The 25,819-nt window shown below is 36.7% G+C and overlaps 1 protein-coding gene across 1 annotated transcript in view; it reads right to left on the minus strand.

Annotated features, from left to right (window-relative positions):
* Positions 1-25,819, minus strand: part of HTR1F (5-hydroxytryptamine receptor 1F) — a 150,363-nt gene that overhangs the window by 50,567 nt on the left and 73,977 nt on the right. The gene's annotated exons all lie outside the window — the stretch shown is intronic.

A 25,819-nucleotide genomic window follows, 5' to 3' on the forward strand; every position in this document is an offset into this window, starting at 1 on the left:
TATTTCTTTGTGCAGACCACACAAAATTTTTGTCACTACCAATGATCTCAACCTATATACCCATGAGGGAAAAGAAAACATGTATGTTTTAAACATCAAGGGACAGTGGAGAAAAGAAGTCAGAGAAAACTGTCAGGTTTTGAGTAGGGAGCATTAGATAAGCTCATGCCAAAAATTAATTAGTGGTACCAATTTCTTTTTCTTTGTTTTTTGGACAAATATTTTTATTGAAGAATAAAACAATATGGAAAAGTGCACAAATTACCAGTGTATAGCTTTATAAATTTTTATAATGGAATGATTTTGTCTTTATTTATGGCTGAGTAGTATTTCATTGAATATATTTACCACATCTTCTTTATCCATTCATCAGTTGATGGGCACTTGGGTTGCTTCCACATCTTGGCTATTGCGAATAATGCTGCAATGAACATAGCGGTGCATAAGTTTCTTTGAATTGTTGACTTCAAGTTTTTTGGATAAATACACAGTAGTGGGATAGCTGGATGGTATGGTATTTCTATTTTTAATTTTTTGAGGAATCTCCATACTATTTTCTATAGTGGTTGCACAAGTTTGCGTTCCCACCAGGAGTCTATGAGGGTTCCCTTTTCTCCACATCCTCCCTAACATTTGTTAATTTTTGTCTTGGTAATTATAGCCATTCTAACCAGTGTAAGGTGATATCTCATTGTAGTTTGATTTGCGTTTCCTTAATATTAGTGATGTTGAACATCTTTTCATGTGTTCATTGACCATCTGTATATCTTCTTTGGAAAAATGTCTGCTCATATCCTCTGCCCATTTTTTGATTGGGTTGTTTGTTTTTTTTGTTGTTGAGTGATATGAGTTCTTTATATATTTTAGATATTAACCCCTTGTCAGATATATAATCCGCAAATATTTTCTCCCAGTTTGTGGGTTGTCTGTTCATTTTGTTCCTGGTTTACTTTGCCTGGCAGAAGCTCTTTAGTCTGATGTAGCCCCATTTGTTTATTTTTTCTTTAGTTTCCCTTCCCTGAGTAGACATAGTATTCAAAAAGATGCTGCTAAGACTGACATCAAAGAATGTACTGCCTATATTTTCTTATAGGAGTTTTATGGTTTCAAGTCTTACCTTCAAGTCTTTAATCTATTTTGTGTTAATTTTTGTGTATAGCATACGATAATGGTCTACTTTCATTCTCACAGAAACATGATTTTGATTAAAATTACTTTGCTCAATTTAGGGAAGAATTAATATCCTTATAGTCATGAGGGTTCTAATCATTATTTATCATTCCATTTATTTATATCTTCTTCACTTTATCTCAGTAATGTTTGGCAATTATTTTATAGAGGACTTGCTGGTCTTTTGTTAGATTTAACTCTAAGTATTTGAACTAGCCCACCTAAGACTAAATAAAACATATCAGTAGAAAGGTCATTCCTGGCTGGAAACAAATGACAGAGGAAACTAGCCATGGTATTATGTAAGCAGTTATTCTCTTCGAATACTAAGAAAAGAACTCCTCCCACCATTTTTGATGAGTATATATAAATTGCAAATATTTAAGGAACAATCATACCTATCTAATGCACATTCAAGTAGCTGCCTTAATTTCATTGTTCACATCTGTCTTAATATAGTCATCTAATAATAGAAAGTGAGAGCTGAAAGAAAGCCCCTTCAAACGTCTAGAAAGTCTCCGGCACTACTAATTTTTTAGGGCATTGCATTAGTTTGCTAGTGCTGCCATAACAAAGTGCCGTGGACTGGGAAGCTTGGACAGACATTTATTTTCTCACTCCTCTAGAGGCTGGAAGTCTGAGATGAAGGTGTCGGCAGGGCAGTTTCTTCTGAATCTTCTTTGCTTGGCTTGTTGATGGCTGTCTTCCTCTGCTGTTTTCCCATGGTCTTCCCTCTGTGTCTGTGTCCTTGTCTCCCTTTCTTATAAGGAGACTGGCCATACTGGATTGGGGCCCACCCCTCATTTCACCTTCATTACCTCTTTAACGGCCCATCTCCAAACACAGTCACATTCTGAGGCACGGCGGGTTGGAACAGGTATCTTACCATAATTTTTTAAAATGATGGTGTATGAAAACAGTAAAAAAACAGAATACTCTTAATTTTTTTTATTGTGCCAGTGTAACTGTAATCCAGCTACAACTGTGCTATTGTAAAAAAATTGCTTTTTTGCAAAGTCACACGATATTGTGCTTCTGCTCTCTTCCAATGATGTGTCTGTCCCAGACTTGGTTCTTGGACATCTTTCTTCTCTACTTTACTCATTTCCTTGATAGCAGTTCTACTGTTTTCCTTACCATGTATGTATATGTCCTGAGGACTTCCAAATTTATATCTCCAGATCTTTCCCCAGGATCCCTTATGTATGAACACCACTATCCACTCAAAATCTCTCCATGGAGGTCTGAAATGCATCTCAGATTCAACATGTCCAAAACCAAATTCCTTTCCAGGATCCCTTAGGTATGAACATGACTACCCACTCAAAATCTCTCCATGGAGGTCTGAAATGCATCTCAGACTGAACATGTCCAAAACCAAATTCCTTTCCTTTCTTCCAAACCTGCTTCTCTTTCTGTCTTCCATATATCAGTTAGTGACAGCTCTATTCTTCCAGCTGCTCAGGATAAAACCCTCGGGTGCCCTCTTCAACTCCTTTCCTATTCTTTTGACTTGTATTTAATCCAACAGCAAATTCTATTGGTTCTAACTTTAAAATATAGTCAGAAACTAATTCTCGCTACCTCCTCCATAATCTCTCTAGCTCATGCCTCCTTTACCTCTTGCCCAGGTTATTGTTGATGTCCTCATTGTTTGCCCTGCTTCCACCGTTGCTACCTTCATGAGTTCAGCAGTCAGGGTGATCCTGCTGAAACTGAAGTCAGATCATGCCGGTCCATTGCTGCAGCCCCTCCAGTGACTTCCCCCTTATTTCAATAAACCTGAGCCAGCATAATGATCTACAAAAGTTGGTTCTCAAATACCTGTATGGCCTCATCTCTGACAGCTCTCCCCCTCACCCATTCAGCTCCAGCTACATGGGCCCCTTTGCTATTCTCTGGACAGAGACAGGGAAAACACTGTGGTTCCCCTGCCTTGAAAGTCCTTTCCCCGTATATCTGCATGGCTTAGTTTCTATGCTTCCTTCAGGTCTTTATTCAAATGGCATCCTCTCCATGAGACTTTCCTTGACTGTGCTATTTATGCTCCTCCCTATATTCCCTCTTTTTTCTTTATACCACTTATCACCATTTGAAATACTATACAAGGAAGTTATTTATTTTGTTTTATATCTGTCCTCTGCACACCAGTGTAGGACCTATGTAGATAGGAACTTTCATTTATTTGATTCAGTGATGGATTCCATGCATCTAAAAATGATGTACTCAGTCTTAATCCAAATATTTGTATTAAGCTTTTTAAGATTAAAATGTATACTGTGAAAAATTGTAAAATTATTTACTTTTCCTATATCATCTTTAATTTTTATAAACATACAATTAATTCCTTTGTAAATTGACAGGTATTCAGCTGGTTTTCACTTTATTACAAGTAAAACAAAAATTTAGGAACTGGCTACCAAGAATACATAAGTGAAGTCATTTTTAAAAAGATCTATTAATGAAAGAATTTTGGTAGTATTTATTGTGGTGAAAGGAAAGTTGGTCTAAAATATACCATGGTATATTAACAACATGATGACATAAAAATACATGGGGCATTTGACTTTCTGTATCTCACTTATTTCACTTAGCACAAGTGGAAGATAAAAACAACAACAATAACGACAAACACACACATACAAACAGAGATTATTAGACTAGTGGTTACCAGAGGGGAAGGGGCGAAGGAGGAGGGAAAAATGGATGATTAGGCATGTGTGTGGTGATGGATTGTAATTAGTCTTTGGGTGGTGAACATGATGTAATCTACACAGAAATCAAAATATAATGATGTACACCTGAAATTTACAAAATGCTATAAACCACAATAAAGAAATACATAGGGCATTTTCTCCTTTGTGTCTGAGACTGAGAAAATTAGTTGTTTTGGTTTTCTTTCTTCCTTTCTTCTTCCTTTTTTCATTGAGGTTACATTGCTTTATAATATTATATAAACTTCAGGTGTACATCATCATGTTTCTGCTTCTGTATAGATTGCATAGTGTTCACTGCCAAAAGTCTAGCTTCCATCTGTCACCATACATATGTGCCCCTTTACCCCTTTTGCCCTCCCCCTGCCCTCTTCCCCTCTGGTAACCTCCAATCTGTTATCTTTGTGTGTGTTTGTTTATCTTGAAGATATGAATGAAGTCATACAGTATTTGTCTTTCTCCATCTGGCTTATTTCCCCCAGCATAATACCCTCCAGACCCATTTGTGTTGTTGCAAAGGGCAAGATTTCATATTTTTTTTATGGCTGAGTGGCATTCCATTGTAGATATGTATAGACCACATCTTCTTTATCTATTCATCCGTTGATGGACACTTAGGTTTCTTCCAAGTCTTGGGTATTGTGAATAATGCTGCAATGAACTCAGGGGTGCATATGGCTCTTTGAATCAGTGTTTTCATGTTTTTTGGATAAATATCCAGAAGTGGAAGAGCTGGATCATATGATATTTCTATTTTAAATTTTTTGAGGAATCTCCGTACTGTTTTCCATAGTGGTTGCACTCGTTTACATTCCCTCTAGCCGGGTATGAGGGTTCCTTTTTTTCACATCCTTTCCAATACTTGTTATTTCTCTTCTTTTTTTGTGTGTGTAAGGAAGATTTGCCCTGAGCTAACATCTGTGCCAATCTTCCCCTACTTTGTATGTGGGAAGCCTCCACAGCATGGCCAATGAGTGGAGTAGGTCTGCACCCGGGATCCAAACCTGTGAACCCCAGGGCCACCGAAGTGGAGTGCATGGAACTTTAACCACTCTGCCATGGGGCCAGCCCCCTATTTCTTGTCTTTTTAATAACAGACATTCTGATGGGCATGAGGTAATATTGCAGTGCAGTTTTGATTTGCATTTCCCTAATAATTAGTGATGTTGGAACATCTTTTTCATGTGCCTGTTGGCCATCTCTCTCTCTTCTTTGGAAAAATTTCTGTTCATATCTGCTGCCCAGTTTTTGATCTAGTTGCTCATTTTTTTGTTGTTGAGTTGTATGAGTTCTTTATATATTTTGGAGATTAACCCTTTACTGGATATTTGGTTTTCAAATATTTTCTCCCAGTTGATGAGTTGTGTTTTCATCTTATTGACGGTTCCCTTTGCTGTGCAGAAGCTCTTTAGTCTGATGTAGTCCTATCTGTTTATTTTTTCTTTTGTTTCCCTTTCCTGAGGAGACACTGTGTTCAAAAAGATGCTGCTAGGACTGATGTTGAAGAGTGTACTGCTTACATTTTCTTCCAGGAGTTTTATAGTTCAGGTCTTACATTCAAGTCTTTAATCCATTTTGAGTTAATTTTTGTGTCTGATGTAAGATAATGGTCTACTTTCATTTTTCGCATGTGGCTGTCCAGTTTTCCCAGTACCATTTATTGAAGAGAATTTTCTTTCTTCATTGTATGTTCTTGGCTCCTCTGTTGAAAATTAGCTGTCCATAGGTTATGGGTTTATTTCTGGGCTCCGAATTCTGTTCCATTATTCTGTGTGTCCGTTTTTGTGCCAGTATCATGCTGTTTTGATTACTATAGCTTTGTAGTATATTTTGAAATCAGGGAGGGTGATACCTCCAGCATCGCTCTTTTTTCTCAGGATTGCTTTTGCTATTTAGGGTCTTTTGTTGTTACTTTGTTTTTTTTAATACATTATTTGGCTTGGTGAGCATTGTCGACGGCAATGCTTACTTGTGATACTTATATTAATTTTGAGAAATGAAAAATTCATAAGGCTAAAAGAGGAACATATAAGATAAAAATTACCCCTTCACAGAAAATTTAACACATCAGTGCTTACTTCCTGGAGCATATTAATTATACATAGTCCATGTTTCATTTCTCACAGCAAAATCTTGTTACCATTTCACAGAAAAAAGGGAAATAGTTTCCTTATAAAGGCACTGCCCATATTTCTTAGGTAGGGGAAACACACACAGTAAGCAAAGGTTTTGCTTCAGAAATAACTGCTGAATCAGGCTTTCAAATATATAACATCTATTTTTAAATATAATTTGAATTTCTCTGAGTTATTAATAACCAACATTTCCTAGAAGAATAATTTCAGTGGGCAAATAATTATAACTCAGAAGAATGAATAAAAAACATGATATTTATGTAGATCAAAAGCACTAAAAAACAGGTAAAATGAAATAGCCTTAAGCAAAAGGTGGTCAGTTACTGTATCTCTGCAGTTATATCAGCCATCCTAGCACATAGTAGGTACTGATTTCATGTTTTTAAATGAAAAAATAAATTCATCTTCCATATCAAATCAATTTTTTTTTATTGTAAAAACTAGAACGTTAGAGAACTGAATCATACTGCAATAATATACTACCTTGATCTTACTAACAGTTAACGTCTTCAGGCACGACTTACTATTTAGCTTTATGACATTTGCCAGTTTATTCCTGTCCATTCTCTGAGAGCCAGTATGAAAAACACCAGCCATGAGCTGAGACCTATAAAGGCCAAGTGACCTACCCAAGGCCTCAAGAGCTCTATTATTTCTGCATCTCCTTTCCTATGTCTTAAAATGAGACAGTAGGACTAGAAGACCTAGCATGAATTCCCGGCTCTACCATCCACGATTTTAAGACTACGCAGTTAACCCACCTGATACAGATCTGCGTTAATCTCTCTCACAGCTCTTATAACACTGTATTGTAATTTGGGCTCTTTCACTTATTATTTTGTTTTTAGCCCATCTTGTTTCCCAGTAAGAATTTAAAGCAGCTTGTTTTGTCTACATTCTCCTTGAGATTGTGACCACCCGGAAGGTGAGGACGGTGTCGGACACGTGCTTGCCCCTAGTGCTTGACGCCTTACCCGGTACATGAGACATGGTTATTTGTCAGTAACCCACACTCGCAGCAGAGTGTGTTGGTTACTCTCTTAAATTCTTTATGCTTGGTTTTATGTTTTTTAGTTTATTTTTGTTTCGTTGCCTTAAGTATAGGAAACGCCATTAGAAAATTCTATGTCACTAGATATTTTAGGGTAGATTTCAACACTGCCATGTGCAAAGTAACAATGAAAAGATGATAAACAGAGGCTCCTGATATATTGAAGTCTCTGGATTAGTCATAGATAATTACTAATTCTAGAAACCCAAGTGCCTCACTTAGGACAATGAGGCATGGATAACATTCACAAATGATAATAACAATATATAAAATATAGTGATAACATAATGGAATTTATAAGTAATGGACACACAAGCATGTTATTTTAATTCTAATAAATATACAGTACAGTTAATCTGGCACATATTTAATGATGTGTATAATCATTTTTTCTTGAAAGATAGATACAAATAAGCAGTTCATACAAATTACTATAATTAGAATAATTTTTCTCCTCTTTTGCAAAAATTTTTCCAGGGCATAAAATCAGTATTGACCTTTTTTCTGATATTATTAAACATTTGATTATCACGCATACTTCTACATGTTGCCTCTCATTTAGAGAGTGGACTCTGTGGTCTCCCTTCAAAATAAATGAGGTTGCTTTGTGTCTGGGAGTTCCACTCCGTCTTGCTTACACCCATCCAGTTGTGCATCCAGTCATACCTTCATCTATTTTTTCATCCATCTATTCATTTATGCAACCATGCACCCATCATCCACTACTGATCTATCCATCTGCTCACTCACTCATCAACAAGTTATTAAGCAGTTAATCTGTGCCAGGCTTACAATGTTGGAGAGACACAAATTTAATTCAATTATAACATACTGAGATGAGTATAATAACAGGTTGTATAAAATTATGTGCATCAAAAAATTGGTTGGCATAGATAGGGAAAATGTCAAATAAGAGGTATGAGTGAGAGTTTCAGGATGGTGTGGGAAAATAGAATGGAAGAGAAGAAATGACATGTGCAGGGGTGTGAAAGAACACGAAGCACAGATAAAGCAAATTTGTTGCTTCCATGAGACTCCATATGTGTTGTTCAGGGGGAGGCAGGAAAGAGGGAAGTAACAGGAATTGAGGCTGGAAAAATTGGTGCCATCAGATCACAAAGGGTTGTATATGCCATACTGGGTGCTATTGAGTTAAGGTAAAATCTTTATAGGACAGAGATGAGCTAATAAGCTCAAAAAACTAATATTTTCATGGGATCACTATATTCATTAAGAAATTAAAAATAGTTTTTTATTTTTACTTTCAACAAAAACTGAATAGGCCCTCTTGTCTGATAAGGTTGAACTGATTATATGGTCTGTTCATTGAAGAAGTTATTTAAAATAAGGGAATTATAAAAAATCACCCATACACATATAAGCATTCTTAGTATGCATACACATACGTTTGCATACTAAGTTAAGGGATTTAACTAATAAAAATAAACAACCTGAATATTGGACTAAAAAGACTGATTGACCATGGTTATTTCTCTGGAGATGGAATATAGAGAACTTTTGCATTCTTATACATCCCTATAGTATTCATATTTCTATATCAACAATATCATATTGATTTAATAATAGAAAAAGTGAAATTATTTTCGATTTGAGGAAACGCTTGAAGAAAAATATTACTTACCACAAAGGGATATTCTAAAAGCTGAAACTTCAGCTTAATTACATTTCAGAGAATTTGTTAAATTTTCCTTATTTGATGAAACCCTTGTAGCCTTCATAATTTCAGCAGCACTGCAATCACGAGTCCTCTGTGTAACAGAGCTATGCACTTAACAATTTTAATTAAAATTCACCTTAGAGAGTGTTCAATATTATTTGCTATAGAAATACGAATTCAGAAATCTAAAGGCAGGACACAAATCCTTTGCTTAATTAAAATGATGAGAGTAAACATCCATCAATATGATGAACCAGCACAAACTAATTTAAACAAAACTCTTGTTAATTTCATTGGAAAATCAAAATTACTTTCCAGATCCCTTTCAGATGAACAAACTGTTTCTACAACAGGATATTCTAAAATAAATGTGCAACAGCCAGCAGAGAATAGATCAGATTTTAAAATTACAGTTTTGATGCCAAGAATTTTTTTTCTTTTGGGGGAACACTAGCCCTGAGCTAACATCTGCTGCCAATCCTTCTCTCATTGCTGAGGAGGACTGGCTCTGAGCTAACATCTGTGCCCATCTTCTTCTACTTTATATGTGGGATGCCCACCACAGCATCGCCTGACAAGTGGTGCGTAGGCTCGCACTCTGGATCCGAACTGGTGAACCCTGGGCTGCCAAAGTGGAACATGCAAACAACCTCTGTGCCACCGGGCCGACCCCCACGAATGATTTTTATGTCGTTTACAGAGTTCAAAAATTTAAGTCACGTAAACCTACTTTTAAATTTAAATCACTTAGTGTTCTTTTAGCTAATTAATTTGAATAAAGATAGGAAGAATGTTCTATCTTGGGCAATATAATATAGTAATGTCTAGCACAGTGCCTGGTACACATTAGGCAATCAGACAAAATGGTAGATGGACTGTAAGCCCCTTCCCTGAAGCCTGGTTAGGTTCCAGGTCCCTTCCCATGCTCTAGAAGGATGCCCAGGTGGCTGCCATAACCTTTAGCATAGGCATTGACCAGCTAAGTCCCCTTTTAGCTAATGGTTCTGGGGTGAAGTAGATTGACAGGTAAATAGTCAAAGAGGTCCTAGCTGAGCAGCTTTGGGAGAAAGCAGCATCCAGAGACCAGTAGGCCATCTGCTGTTCTCTACCAATGTCATTGTCCCAAAGTGGAGGAAATAAATGCTTCATAGCAGTCTCTTTCCTATTTTATTTTTTAAAGTATTTATAATTTAGCAATATAGGTGACTTTTAAAGCAGGCTTCTGGTAGTTGGAAGAAGCTTCCATTCATTACTACTATAAGTCACTTACTCATCACACCACCAGCCAGTGTTTTCTCCCCCCATCTCTCTTTTTTAGTGCCAGTGCTGTTAACATATATCTTACTTGTACCAAATTTTACGAACTGTTAGAAAGATGCAAAAATTCATCAAAGTCTTAACTTTAATGAACTTTTAAAAATTATGAATGTTCACTAAATAAAAAGCAGCTGTTTATCTACAAGTACAATATATTCACTCACTTAATCAGGCAAATAACAGGCAATTTAAAGATGAGAGTTAGTCAAAAACTATGATGAATAAGAATCACTTCGTTGAACTTAGATCTCTTTCTCCAATAACTGAACTTGCTATTAATTTGGTAAAATCCAGAGATGTATTTTGTATGGTGGGGAAATCAGTCCTAACAAACAAAATTATTTGAAGGGAAAGGGTGGGAAATAACATTGATGGAATACCTATTCTCTGCTGATATTTCATATGTATTATTTCATTTAATTTTCACAAGAATCTCTTGGGATAGGTATTTTTAACTTCACGTTATCTATAGAGAAGCCAGTGTTATCTAACTAGTAAATGTAAACCCACATCTGTTTGACATCAAGTCTGTGCCCTTTTCACCACTGCAGCTTCTGAGTAGATGCTCTTTAAAATAGTCTTTGAATTTGGAAACTATTTAACTTCCTTTATTCCCTTAGCACTAATACCTAATTCACTACTTCAAATCTACAGTAGTGATAATGTTATCATCCATTGGGCCTCAACGATGCTACTGGTGCTGTGCATGCTATCCTATTCTATCCTCTAAAAAACCGTTAGAGGTGGTTAATAATAAAGAACATTTGTGCATCCCTTCTGGTGTGCTAGTGACTATCCTTAGCACTTTACATATATTAACTCACTTAATCTCACGTGGTGGTGATTATTTCATCCCCATTTTACAGTTGAGGAAACTGAGGCACAAGGACATGAAGTATCTTGGTAAAGGGAATCCAGCTGGCAAATTCAGAAATGAGATCGACATCCAGAGTCTGGCTCCAGAGTCTTTGCTCTTTACTTTTTTTATTTGGAAGAGCAAAGAATTCAGAAAAGTTAAGTACCTTGAGGAAGATGATTCAGGGAGAAGGAACGCCTATAATATGATGTGTATAGACAAGTGACTGGTTTCAAGGAACTAGAGTGCCACAGCATAACAAAATTAATGACACGAATTGTAATCATTTTGGATGAACATATTCCTTGTCTTAGAGGAAGAATGCAGAGCATAACTTTCTGAGATGACTTAGGACAAGTCTCACAGAAGAGCACTGGTTACTGTCATGTATTGCTGAGCAGTGGTGCCTTAAAGGGTCACTGGCCTGGGTCAGATTTTTGTACTAAGTACAAATTTGTACTAACGGGCTAAAAAGTCCCAGGCCACCATGCTTCAACACTCCTTCCAGCGGTGAGGTGCTGGGGCAGCTACTTGCTGCTGTTGACATTGTGTTTCTATCCAGCAGGCTTCTAGTTTGGTTTGTTGGAGTGAAGTGTCAAAAAGATGAGTCAATCGGTTGGTGTTTCTCAAATACAAATCCACAAAACTCTGGAGTCTAAGGATTATTAGGATTCTTTGAGGATTTTTTTTTTATTTAAAAGGAATTAATGAATTGCTCAAATTTATGCATTGTGAATTAAGGACAATGCTGAATATTTTTTGAGGAATGATGAAGAACAGACACGTGCATGTGCTACAATTAATGCTTGGGTGTGGGACCAGCAATTTTGACTGCTCAGAGATTGTCTTATTTCTTTTAGTTATGCTTGATAGTTTGCGGGTTCCAAATAAGTGACTTCCAGGTGAAAAACACTGCTAATGCTTATTATAGATCACCCAGTCCCCAGGTGCACTGTTCCTGGACTACAAATAAAAGAGCATCTGGATCAAAACCTTTTATATTTTTAGCCAATTCTATCTACGAGTTAAGAAAATGTGTCAACTGTATTACAAATATTTTTAATCCACATTGTAGAACATTCTTTCATATTTATAAGAATCATATTTAATTTAATATGGCCAAGAATTTCCAAGTTCAGCAATGCTCCTGGATGTTTGGCTTTGCCTAAAGAGTACGAATGATGTTTTGTAGATAAACTTAGTCAACCTGATCAATTTATTTTTGCTCATTTTAGTGACTAACACTAAGATTTTAAGTTACACAAAAGAGATTTAGATAAATCTGTTCAAATATATAATTCTAAGACTGAAAATTTTTTAATTTTAGCCCTATGCCATAAAACATTCTTGTTATTGACATTGATCACCTGAAAATTAGATTATTTTGGGGAAGATCAAGGAAAATCTCGTGGCATTTGCAAAAGAAACTCCAGCAGAAGCGTATAGGAGAACCAGCAGCTGAAGAGCCCCAAGACGCAAGCCAGCCCTTCACATCTCTCTCCAAACTGTGGCTTCAGGGTGGCTCAGTGGCGCAGCGGTTAGGTTCATGTGCTCTGCTTCGGTGGCCCAAGGTTCTTGAGCCTAGACCCTGGGCACGGACATACACACTGCTCATCAAGCCACGCTGTGGTGGCATCCTACATACAAACTAGAGGAAGCCTGGCACAGATGTTAACTCAACAACAATCTTCCTCAAAAAACAAACCAGTGTGGTTTCTTGACTCTGTTTGCTGTCAGAGCACCTGCTTTATTTTCCCTTGGCTGATTGTCTTCTTTTTCTCTACGTGAATATAAATATTGCTATCCTGCCCCCAAAGCATCGCCACCTCCCAGCTCACGTACATTCTAACCACAATTCTGTGCTCCAAATTCAAATACAGAGAAGAAAGAATCTGATTGGTCAGTTGGGCTTGGTCCTGAGTCCAGGGTCCTGTCATCCTGTGGTCCCTCAGCCACTGAGGTGGGCTATGGGGGCAGTCTGAGAAGGGAGCTTGGACAGGGCAATAGACTGATTTATATGGTCACTATAGTGAGAGTTGGTGCCAGAGTATTCAGACCAAATGGTGCCTACATACCATCCACTGCTCACAGCAAAAGAATGCCTCCTGAGACATTTTTTACATAAAAACGACAAAATAAGATGGCTGTTTCAACTCTGTCAGTTAGCACTTTGCATTTTGGTGTTTTTTTCATAATCCTTTTAAATAAGTCAGAGTTAAATGTTCTTACTTTTAAACCAATAAGGATAAATCTGAAATTACACTTACGGCTTGAGTCAGCTACTTGAGTAAATGGACATTCGAAAGAGAAAATCTGGGTTTAATAAGATCTGGAGTTAAAAGGATGACTGGTTAATCACTGCTCAGGAGAATTCTGGTTGGGGAGACTACAGATGAGGGAAGCATCTTACCAAGGCTGCGTGGCTTAATGCACAGCCAGTGAAACTGGAAGCAGGAGATCTGACGGCAGTCGCTGATTTGCCATGCAAACTGAGAGCTGCGCCATATCTGATCTCCAGCTTCCTTTTTAGTGAAGTTTGTAAGTTGGAAGACGCTTTTTGAGATGTCAAATACCTATAATCTAATAATCTGTCATAGTTCTGCAATAAAGGCAATGATAACACTGGCCTTTTTTCTTTTTAGTATGTCAGTGACCCTTCTCCTTTTTAGAGATTTAATCAATTATTCCCAAAATCTTTGCTAAAGATGGTGCTGACTGGTGATAACAGCATATCCTTCTTTATTAAACAATTGTGATAGTGTCTCCATCACAAAAATATTTGCAACTCTGCCCTAGAGATCCAGAAGCAAACTGACTGCTCTTCGTTGCAGTGTAAATGAGAACAAGAGAAAGCTAAAAAGAAAAGTGCACAATAATGTAATTGTGCTTTATTTAAAAATGCATTTGGAGCCAGCCCTGATGGCCTAGTGGTTAAAGTTCAGCATGATCCGCTCCGGCGGCCCAGCTTCAGCTCACGGGTGCAGAACCACACCGCTCATCTGTGGCGGCAGCTCACACAGCAGAACTAGAAGGACTTACAACTAGAATACACAACTAAGTACTGGGGCTTTGGGGAGAAAAAAGAGAGAGGAAGATTGGCAACAGATATCAGCTCAGAGAGAACCTTTACGAGCAAAAAAAAAAATGTTGTATTTGAATATTTTCTATACAATTAATACCACAAGTGAATCTAAGTTGAAAAGCAATGTTATAAAAAATACTAATATTTCTGGAACACCTACTATGTGCCAGCAACTACGCTGGGTGGCATTACAAATGTCATCTCGTTTCAAGCCAGATTTTACCCCGTGGTTGAAGATGAGAAAATGATGGTCAGAAAAGTTATGCAAAGAGAGCTGGAATCTGAATCTAGGTCTGTGACTTTGTAGCTCAAGTTCTTCCTTACCTTTGTGGTAATCATAAAGCAAGCAAATGGTACAGTGGATCTGGATATTAAAATGGGAAATTCTAATGATCACCGGAAATAGAAATGTTAGATGAAAGAGATCTAGGCATTTAATTTTTCTAGGGAAAATGCCATAGACAGAATTTAACTTTGGCTATTTTGCAGTATATTTCATTTTTTATTTTCAATGCTTTTTATCAATGTCTTTGAAGTAGCATAACAACATCCTCCAGGTTACAAATCCTTGGCTTATTATCTAAGTTAAATAAAATTTTATCAGTGAGATGATTCATCCCCAATCATCGGAATTGAAGTCACACAGCTGTTGGTGGGCTCTGACAAGAAACAAGGGTGCTGGCAGCAGAGATGGGGTTGAAACACTCATGTGAGTTTAACACAATCCTTCCCCTTTACGTTTGTACAAGATCAGGGGAGGAGGGGAAGATATTGTATGGGAGAGCGAAAATATGTGTTGAGTTGGCAGTTCAACAGAAAAGTGAGCTTGACTTAAATGGTCTGTGTTTCCCCCACCCCCTTCTATTCTACAGTAGACAGAGAGATTAATTACAAATGATAACAATCATGGAGTTGATAACTGAGTTGAAAAGTTCCCTGAAATAATTATGTCTTAATGAACAGAAAAAAGAATTTGAGAGACATGGCATAATGACTAATTGGAGACTGGCATAGGTAATTTTATGGGCATTCCTCCATGAAAAAGAGCTAAACGGGTGACATATCTTGAGAAGCAGCAGTGTGTCAATAAAATGACCACTTTTAAGTGATGATGGGTCTGACAGTTAAGAAAGTAAAACATAAAGGGGGTCCAGAAACCAAGCAGGTAGTAAGTAGATTATTTGCAGAGTGCCCAGAAATACCAAATTTCAATTCTATTCAGACAAAGGTTATGGAGGGCTTTTGCAAGAAAAGGACAGTGTTCAGCATGTTCCATTTTTATAAGAAAGGAACCTTATAAAAAATTGCTGGCTAAATCATTCTGACAGATGAACCCAGATTCCCATGTGCTGGCATCTTTGCTTACCAACACCTTAAACCTGGCCTGATTGGCACTCTTGCCCCTGAGGTCTGCAAACTACTCCCCGTCATTCACAACAATGGGAGCGCTTATATATTAGCATAGAGAAAATGTGGAAGTAAGGCATATAAAACATTTATGTTACGGTTAGGGATAGGCTTTACAGTCCTCACGATTACTCGTGTGTGCTTCGTTCATTGTTTGTAAATGTTGAAGATAATTGGACATTAAAGAATCTGTCATGTTAGATTTGTCATTCAATTTAAACGGTTAAGAAAATGTGATCGATATTAAACTTATGGTTTTTCGTTTGGATTTTTCAGGATTATTTATTTGATGTTAGAATTTTGATTTTAAGATGAAATAATTAAGAGATGCACATTCTGTACTTATGATTTTAAATTGATAACTGTAAGAAAAGAGAAGCTGTATACAATACAATATTTGATTATTTAAATATTTGATTCTTTAATACCCTAGAAATTTGGATTTTTTTAGGATTTATAAATATTGGTTAACTGTTTAAGAGATTGTCGTTTATTAGATTTAGAAATCTTTCTTGTTAGGCATTTGAAATGCTTGAGAGATTTGGATGTGTCAAAATTTGTAATTGTAATTTAAAATGTCTAAGGATGGGGCCAGCGCCGTGGCCAAGTGGTTAAGTTTGTGTGCTCCACTTTGGTGGCCCAGGATTTAGCCAGTTGGGATCCTGGACAAAGACATGGTACCGCTTGTCAGACCATGCTGAGGTGGCGTCCTGCATAGCAGAATCAGAAGGATTTGCAACTAGAATATACAATTGTGTACCGGGGGGCTGTGGGGAGAAGAAGAAGGAGGGAAAAAAAAACACACTGACAACAGATGTTAGGGCAGGTGCCAATCTTTAAAATGTCTAAGGAAATTGAATTAATCAGGTTTATAAATGGCACAGAATGTTTAGGGGAAATTAATCGGTCAAACATAAGTTAATTGAGTATTGATCAAAGAACAAGGGAGAACTGCAGGTTTTTTATTTTAACAAAAATACTAGATTTGTATGTGCATTTATTAGATGAAATTTCTCTTTGAAGATTTAAGAAGAATTAATTTAAATTGTAAGTTTAATAAATTGAATGCAAATTAAAATATGTTCCACTGTAAGCATTCTTTTTTGTATATGCACAATTTGTTTTTTCCTGGACATTAAGAAATCGTTGATTTGTGTGCAGTCGGGGAACACCTTCAGTAGGAACTCACTTTAGTCCAGCACTGGCATCAATATGTAAGTACTTTCCTAAAACATTAAACTTTATTTTGAAATAATCTGAAATAATAAGAACTGCCCTCCTCAACGCATCACATCGGAAGGCACATGACATCCAGGACATTACTGGTGATGTCAATCATGACCACGTAGTTAAAGGAGTTTTGCCAGGTTTCTCCACTGTAAAGTTACTGTTTTTTGCCTTTCAATATTCTAGTCTAAGTCCAGCCTAGACCCAAAGGAAGGGGCTGGGTGTTAAGCTTCTCCTCCTGGAGGGTGACTTATCTACACATATACTTGGAATTATTCTGTAAGGAAGATTTGTCTCTTCTCTTCCAATTATTTATTAATCTCTCAAAAATTCCAATCTCTAAAATGACCTGTCCTTTGTTCCTAAAAGGGTTGCTAAGAGGATCCACAATAGATATGAGTAGATGGGAAGTTTTATGAAAACTGCAAAGTTTTAAGCAATTGTATTCCCTCAGGTATAATTTTGAGGTTAAGCTTTAAAGTATATATTTAAAAATAGGAGTAAATTTTATCTAACTGTGTTAATGTCCTGAATATCACCTTGAATTATTTTTGCTTCCTTGAGATGCCACAAACAGCAAACTTTTCAAGGATAAAATGCAGATTTTGGATCATCTGTTGGATGACACTGGCCTTCAAAGGCTCACGCTGCATAGTGGTTATCTGTGACTGCATTACGTTATCCGAGGCTGTGCTGCGCAGTTTAGGACATAAAGTATGTATAAGGAAAAGCCGCACAACGTAACACAACATTCCAAACTTCCCATTGAAATCATAACATCACCTTTGTTATAGTTGTCTTTTGACAATTTGATACCAGGAAAAATTTATACAATATTTTATTTAGGGGCCAGCCTGGTGGCGTAGCGGTTAAGTTCCCACGTTCTACTTCTCGGAGGCCTGAGGTTCGCCGGTTCGGATCCCGGGTGCAGACATGGCACCGCTTGGCATGCCATGCTGTGGAAGGTGTCCCACGTATAAAGTAGAGGAAGATGAGCACGATGTTAGCTCAGGGCCAGTCTTCCTCAGCAAAAAGAGGAGGACTGGCAGTAGTTAGCTCAATCTTCCTCAAAAAAAAATTTTTTTATTTAAAATTTAAAATATTTTTGTAACTTCAATGAAATCCAAATGATAGTTTCAGCAGAGATCCCTAGTGTATGACTTGTGATCTAAATTCAAAGGCTCTCATGTCTAAATCACAGTTAAATTATTAATCTCATTTTCATATGATACGTTCACTTGTCAGACTCAGCAGGCTGGCAATTACTGAGTGCAATAGGCTTCCAGTTATTAAATAATCAAATGCTAAACGTCAAATGATTGAATATGGGCTCATTTAAAGGAGACGGAAAACAGTCAGCTTTGCTCTCGTCCGGATCAGCAGACAGCACAACCTTGTTTTTATAGGACCTTTTAAATGCCTAACATTTTCCTTGTATCATCTCTAACCTAGAAATATGAGTTTTTTTCACCTCCTAATCTTCTCAGTCAGAAAAGTTGTCTTAATTTGGAGGGAAAAAAAGATGTTTTCTAGACTTTAATAAAATTAGGTCTTTTGTGTTTTAGAAACCTCCGTGTTTTCTTGGAACAACCTAAAATTTAAAAATGAAATAGTGTTCCATTATAATTGGGAAACAGCAGGTGGTAGGAGGGAAAATATGAATTATTTTTGTATCATAAATTTAGCCAGTGGCCGGCCCCGTGGCCAAGTGGTTAAGTTCACACGCTCCGCTTCAGAGACCCAGGGTTTCGCTGGTTTGGATCCTCGGCGCGGACATGACACTGCTCATCAGGCCACGTTGAGGCAGCGTCCCACATGCCACAACTAGAAGGACCCACAACTAGAATATACAACTATGGACTGGGGGGATTTGGGGAGAAAAAGCAGAAAAAAAAAATGAAGATTGGCAACAGTTGTTAGCTCAGGTGCCAATCTTTAAAAAAAAAACATACTTCTTAAAAAAAAAAAGTAGCCATTCACAATTTTATGAATACATCTCCTTCAGTTCCTTCTAAAATAATCCTAATTATAGATGTTAACATTTCTTTTTTGTGAGGCAGATTAGCACTAAACTAACATCTGCTGCCAATCCTCCTCTTTTTGCTGAGGAAGACTGGTCCTTAGCTAACACCTGTGCCCATCTTCCTCTACTTTACATGCGGAACGCCTGCCAGAGTATGGCTTGATAAGCAGAGCGTAGGTCCAAACCCGGGATCTGAACTGGCAAACCCTGGGCCGCCAAAGCAGAATGTGCAAACTTAACCGCTGCACCACCGGGCCAGCCCCAGATACTAACATTTCTTGAGTGCTTATTTTATTTAGCACTAAGAGCTGTGCTAAACACTTTACGCTCGTTATCGCATTTAATCTTTACAATGTCCTTGAGGTAAGCACTTTTATTTTCCCATTTTACATACGAGGACATTAATTTTTATAGAAGTTATATAGTTAGTAAGGGATCAAGAAGGAATAGATGAGAAATCCTATGCTCATAGCCATTAATTATTTTATTCTCCTAAAATAGTTAAATAATCAGAGCTCCTGATGTGAAATTTGTGAGAGTAGATGGATTTTTTCCGACAGTTCATAAAGTCCATGTTCTTTGTCTCATAGCGTTTTCCTCATCCTCAAGGCGTTTCGTCATTTCATGCTTCTACTTCAATGCTTTACACAACATTACGCACACCATATGTACTCACACCACAGTGTTACTTTTCCTGGTTTATTAAAATTTCAGTGGGCGGACTCATTGAAGCAAATTTGATAAGTCTCTGATTAAGTTTTACCTTAACCGTTTATTTTGACAATTTCAAAACTAGAAGAACATTGAAAGAATAGTAAAATGAGAACCCGTCCCGGCTCACCTATATTTGTCTATTGTTCACATGTTGCGACATTTCCTTTCTCTCTCATTCTTTTTCTCTCTCCCGACACACACATGGAGATACACGTCAAGGTATGTACGTATATACACACATACACACACACATTAATGCTGAACCATTAAAAGTTCATTGCAGATTTTAATATTAGGTACTAATAAATAAATTGGAGAAGTATTTTTTTAAATGAGCTTTCGTCTATAAATGGTTCAATCCAGTTAACATTTCTAAAGTCAACACTTTGACTCATATCATGTTTTCGATAACCACTATTTATCAGAAGAAAATGAGTTTTTCTTTATTCAACTTAAATTTTTGGTATTTTCCGTTTGTCTTCTTTGATGATGTCTTTCAAGGAGTTGGCTAATTTTGCTGAAATTGTATCTTTTTTAAAAAGTCAATTTTATTGAAGTGTAATCTATGTACAGTAAGCTGTATTACCTTAAAGTGTACAATTTGATATATTTTGACAGACATATACACCTGAAAACCATGCCACAATCAAGACACAGAGCTGTCTGATCACTCGCCAGTGCTTCCTCAGGCCCTTTGTGGTCTATCCATCCCTTTGCCCTGGGCTCAGGCCACCACTTATCTGCGTTTCTGTCACTATAGATTAGTTTGCATTTCTTAGAATCTTATATAAATGTAATCATTCAGTATGGACTTTTTTGTGCCTGGCTTCTTACATGCAGCACGGTGACACTGAGATTCATCTATGGTGTTGAGCATATAGTAGTCTCTCCTTTGTACTGTTGTATGGATATACCACACTTGTGTATCCATTCACTGATTGATGAACGTTTAAATTGTTTCCAGTTTTTGGCTATTGTGAATAAATCAGCTCTGAACACTCTGTACAAGACTGTGTTTTCGGATTAAATACCTAAGGGTGGGAGGGTTAAGTAGTACAGTGGATGTATTTTTAATATTTTAAGAAACTTTGAAACAACTTTCCAAAGTGACTGTACCATTTTACATCCTCACCAGCAATGTCTGAGAATTCTAGTCGCTCTACATGCTCTCCAGCACTTGGTATTGTCAGCCTGCTAATTTTAGCCATCCTAATACGTGTGTGGTGTTATCTCCTTGTCGATTTAAACTGTATTTCCTTAACACTAATGACGTTGAGAATCTTACTATGTGCTAATTGGTCAATCATCTTCTCTTGCAAGGTGTCTTCTCAAATCTTTTGTCCAACGTTCATTGAGTCATTTCTCTTATGGTCACAGCACGTATTGTGCATGTGTTCAGTCCTTTTAAATGTAACAAGACGTATTTTCCATCACATGCTGTAGCTTTATAAATGAAACGTGTGTATCCTGCAGTTGTTGTGTATAATAATCTATAAATACCAATGACGTCAAGGTCATTGATAGTATTGTTCAGTTCATCTATGTCTTAACGGCTATTTTTAGCTAGTTGTCTAGTGGTTGCTGAAAGAAGAGTTAAAATCTCCAGCAAAGATTGCAGAACTATTTCCTCCTTTAATTATGTCAATATTTGTTTCACATAATCTGATGCTCTCATTATTGTATACTTTCATGATTGCTTTGTGTTTCTGATGAATTGATCTTCTTTATCACTACGAAATGACCTTGACTTCAGGTAGTAATCATTATCATGAAGCCTATTTTATCTGATGTTAATATCATATTTCCAGCCTTCTTATGCTCATGACAGATCTTTTTTCTTTGTTTACTGTCAACTATCTTTGTTTTTATATTTAAAGTACATCTCTTGTAAACAGAATATACTTGGGTATTGCTTTCATATCTATTGTGAAAATCTTCACCTTTGAACCAGACTGTTTCATCCATTAATATAGTTATTGATGTAGATTTAGGCCTACCATCTTGGCGTTTGTAAAATGCATTATCCATCAACCTAGGATTGGGTAGTTATAATTGTCATACATGTTACATCTGCATTACAAATCTCAAAATGCAATGCTATAATTTTTGCCTCAAATGGTTATACATTTTTTCTAAAATTAAGAAGAAAAAAAATCCTTTTATTTTATCTGGATAGTTATCATTTCCAATGCTGTTCATTTCTTCTTGAAAAACATTTCCCTTCAACCTGAAAACTTCCTTTGCATTTCTAGTCATGTAGGTTTGCTGGCAACAAATCCTCTTATCGAAAGTTTTTTTTTCTGCTTTTGTACTCGAAGAATGTTTTCACTGGAACTAGAATTTTAAGTTAACTGGATTTTTAAAAATTTTTTATTTTTAGCCTTTAAAAAATTTCCCCCCCCCCCCACTGTCTTTTGGCCTACATGGTTTCCAACAAGAAATCCACGGTTTTGAATCATCGTTTCCCTGTTTGTAAAATGTTGTTTACTCTGGCTGCTTCCAAGACTTTCTTTTTATCTTTGTTTTCGGGAGTTTGAGTATAATATTCAGGAGTTTGAGTGTAATAAGACAAGTTGACATGGTAAGTAAGCATAGAGGCTAAACAAATCTTGTGTATCTAAATTCTACTTACAAATAAATGTATTGGTTAAGCTCTACAAGAAATGAATAATTCATATTATGGAAATGATAATATTTTACAATATACTAGAATGAAATCATGAGAAATCTGTTTCTTTAACTGAAATTTTAGGAATCTTGAGAAATTGTCATCCTTTTCTTTAATTCTACATATACTAGAATGCTGTTCTGATTCTATTACAGAAAAATTTAATTAAAGATACTATCCAAGGTGGGGATTGTGTGTGTGTGTGTGTGTGTGTGTGTGTGTGTGTGTGTGTATGTGTGGTTTGTGTCTTGGCAGCGGTGGCTGGCAAATGAACTACCAACTTGACATTAAAATAAAGTGATTTCACTTATAAGGCATCTTGCAAAGTTATGGGTTAAGACCTAGTGAAATAACAAAACGTTAGTGACATTTAATATCATGATATACATCAGTATTAAGAATTATATAGGTAAAAATAAGAAATAAAATATGATTAAAAATATTATAGCTGTCCAGGTGAATTTTTTTTTTAAAGATTGGCACCTGACCTAACATGTTGCCAATCTTCTCTCTCTCTTTTTTCTTCTTCTTCCCAAAGCCCCCAGGACATAGCTGTATATTCTAGTTGTAGGTCCTTCTGGCTCTGCCGTGTGGGATGCTGCTTCAGCATGGCTTGATGAATGGTGTTGGGCCCACTCCCAGGATCCGTACAGGTGAAACCCTGGGGCACTGAAGCAGAGTGTGCTAACTCCACCACTTGGCCATGGAGCCGGCCCCTTAAAGTGAATATTTTAATTGAGAATTTTCAGAAATGTTTATTGTGATAAGATTTCAGTTCTATTTAACAGTAATTAATGATGTATATCACATTTCCACCTAGATTGCAGCTCATATCACCATTTTTGTCTTCCAACACACTTTCAGATTTAAAAAAAGGAACTACTTTGTTGAAATCTACAGGTTGCCAAGAACAGATTCATATCATATATGATTTCAAAGGTTCTATATGATTACTGCATGCATACTTAAAAAGCACAGATCAAAAACCATTTTTCACTTTCTACTTAAAAATATTTATATCTCTAGCTATGTAGCAGGTTTTTTGGGGGTGTTAATTACATATTTCTACTGAAAGATGAAAAGAATAACAGACTTCCTACTGTGTTTCATAGCATTAACAAACTGAATATTGTTCTTCTCAATTACAACGTGATAGTGTACAATAAACTTTTAATAAGGCTCAAGTTCAAGCAAAGACCTAGGGCAAGATATAAACCAGCCAGCAACACATTACTTTTATGTAATGTTTGGAAACAGCCTACAAGTATTTTCCTTATTTTTATTTTTCTCTCCACTCCTGTCCATTAATAACAACAACAACAACAAAATCTGTGTGTGTGTGTATATGTGTGTGTGTGTGTAAGTAAAGAGCAGGATTGATACAAAAGAGGAGATCTGAAGGCACAATGCCTCATTTCTACTAAGAGACACAATGAGCACGTCTAAAGAGATACTGCCTCTGCCTCATCCTACACTTTTAGACGAAACAAAACTGTGAGTGAAAGAGAGTCGGATTCAGCTGAGAAGGGCAAAAAGCCTCTTTTGTTCTGTCACTGTCCTGCTGGAAATCATACTTGTCAACATTTCCGGTCCAATTAGACCTTTCAAACATGAATCAAATGATTTAGCGGTTACTTAGTGTGTCTACCGGGCTCCGCCTGGGAGATAAGCAATGATCTGGGTCACGAATGGTCTAGGTTCTACACTGAGCTCCGTACATGCTCCAGCTTAATCTTTCGAAGCAGAAGCTCTGCTCTAGAAGGTCTAATCTTATTACTGTCCACAAAAAGTCCTGTTAATTCCTACCTCTGAGCCTTCTCCTGTTTTCTCAGTCTACTCACACTTAACCCATTTCCCAAGGTGAGCTCACTCTCCCTCTCCTCAGAGCTAGTATCGATTGTTCGAGTCCATGCTGTTTCCCATTTGTAAAGCATTTTAGAGAGGCTTACTTACCAAGATAATAAAACTGAGAGTGAAACTGAGGAAACTATAAAATTCACTTTACTTGAAGTCTGGAGAGTGGTGGAAATTGAGAACTATAAAAGAAGGGAAGCAACTGTGCCAGCCACCTCCCCTTCCCTCATCCTCACTCAGAGGTAAGGACTATTCCCATTTGACTGACTCGTGTGTTTCTCTTTGAGCTGCTCACACATTTGAGTGCCTCCTCTCTATGCTGTATGGAGAGTACAGCTGGGAGCTTGAACTTCAGAGTCAGACTTGGCGTCTGTTCCGGGCACTATTCTCACCAGCTGGAGTCCTGGATAGGCAACTTAGATTCTCTAAACCTCAGGTTCCTTATTGGGAAAGTGGGAATAATAACAGTGCCCTCCACATATTTGTTGTCAATAATGTATATAAAGAGCCTGGCATATGGAAATAACTTAATAATCATTACTTTTTATGTTAAAATTAATACTTTCTTAAATAATTTGTCACACAATTAAAAAATCCTTCATCTATATTTTTGGAATGGTTTTCCAGTATTATACATCAGTGGACTCCCAATCAATATTTAGTAAATTCAAAGGAAAAAGGAAGGGAATGAGAAATTTCATTATCTACTATATAGTCAGGAACTGGGATAGATAATTTAGGCACATTATCTCATTTAATCCTTACAACATACTATGTGGTAGGTAACATTATTTTATTTTCTTTTAATACAAATGAAAAAATCAGCTTGGAGTCATAATGTAATTTGACCATGTCCTAGAATTTATAAATGGAAAAACTATGGTTACTTTATAGCAATTTTAACTCATTCCAAATCTTTTATTTCTTTCTACTCTAGCAATTTGCTTTTCTATTTTAAATGAAATCTATAGACTAACCTCAACAAAAAATGATGCTTGCTAAATAACTTTGTAGACATATATTTAATATTACTAAACCTAGAATTACCTTTTGAAACTTTGATTTCTTTTATTTTATTGTGGTTAAAAACACATAACATAAAATTTGCCCTATTAGCCATTTTTAAGTGCACATTGTTGTGCAATGGATCTCTAGAACTTTTTCTTCTTGCAAAACTGAAACTCTGTACCCCTTAAATAACAACTATATTTTTCCCCTTCTGGCAACCAACATTCTACTCTTGATTTCTAAGAGTTTGACTACTTGAGATGTATCATATAAGTGGAATCATGTAGTATTTCTCTTTTCTGACTGGCTCATGTTACTCAGCGTACTGTCCTTAAGATTCATCCATGTTGTAGCATATGACAGGATTTCCTTCTTTTTTACTGCTGAATACTATTCCTTTGTATGTATATACCACATTTTCTTTATCCATTAAATCATCCATTGACCGGTAGGTTGTTCTAACTCTTGGCTATTGTGAATAATGCTTTAATGAATTTAATGAATAATGAATGGTATCTTGAATCTCTTCAAGATCCTGTTTTCAATTCTTTTGGATGAATACCAAGAAGTAAGATTGCAGGATCATATGGTAGTTCTATTTTTAGTTTATAGAGTAACCTCCATACTCTTTTCCATAGTGGTTGCATCACTTCATACTCTCACCGTCAGTGCATAAAGCTTCCAATTTCTCTACGTCCTCACCGACACTTTCTTAATGATTTTAAAATTAAAAACCTGGGGCTGGCCCATGCCAGAGTGGTTAAGTTTACGTGCTCTGCCTCAGCGGCCCTGGGTTTCACCGGTTTGGATACTGGGTGCGGACACAGCACCACTCATCAGGCCATGTTGAGGTGGCGTCCCACATGCCACAACTAGAAGGACCCACAACTAAAAGATACAACTATGTACTGGGGG

Source organism: Equus caballus, chromosome 26 (genome assembly GCF_041296265.1).
Source record: "Equus caballus isolate H_3958 breed thoroughbred chromosome 26, TB-T2T, whole genome shotgun sequence".
NCBI classification, from domain to species: domain Eukaryota; kingdom Metazoa; phylum Chordata; class Mammalia; order Perissodactyla; family Equidae; genus Equus; species Equus caballus.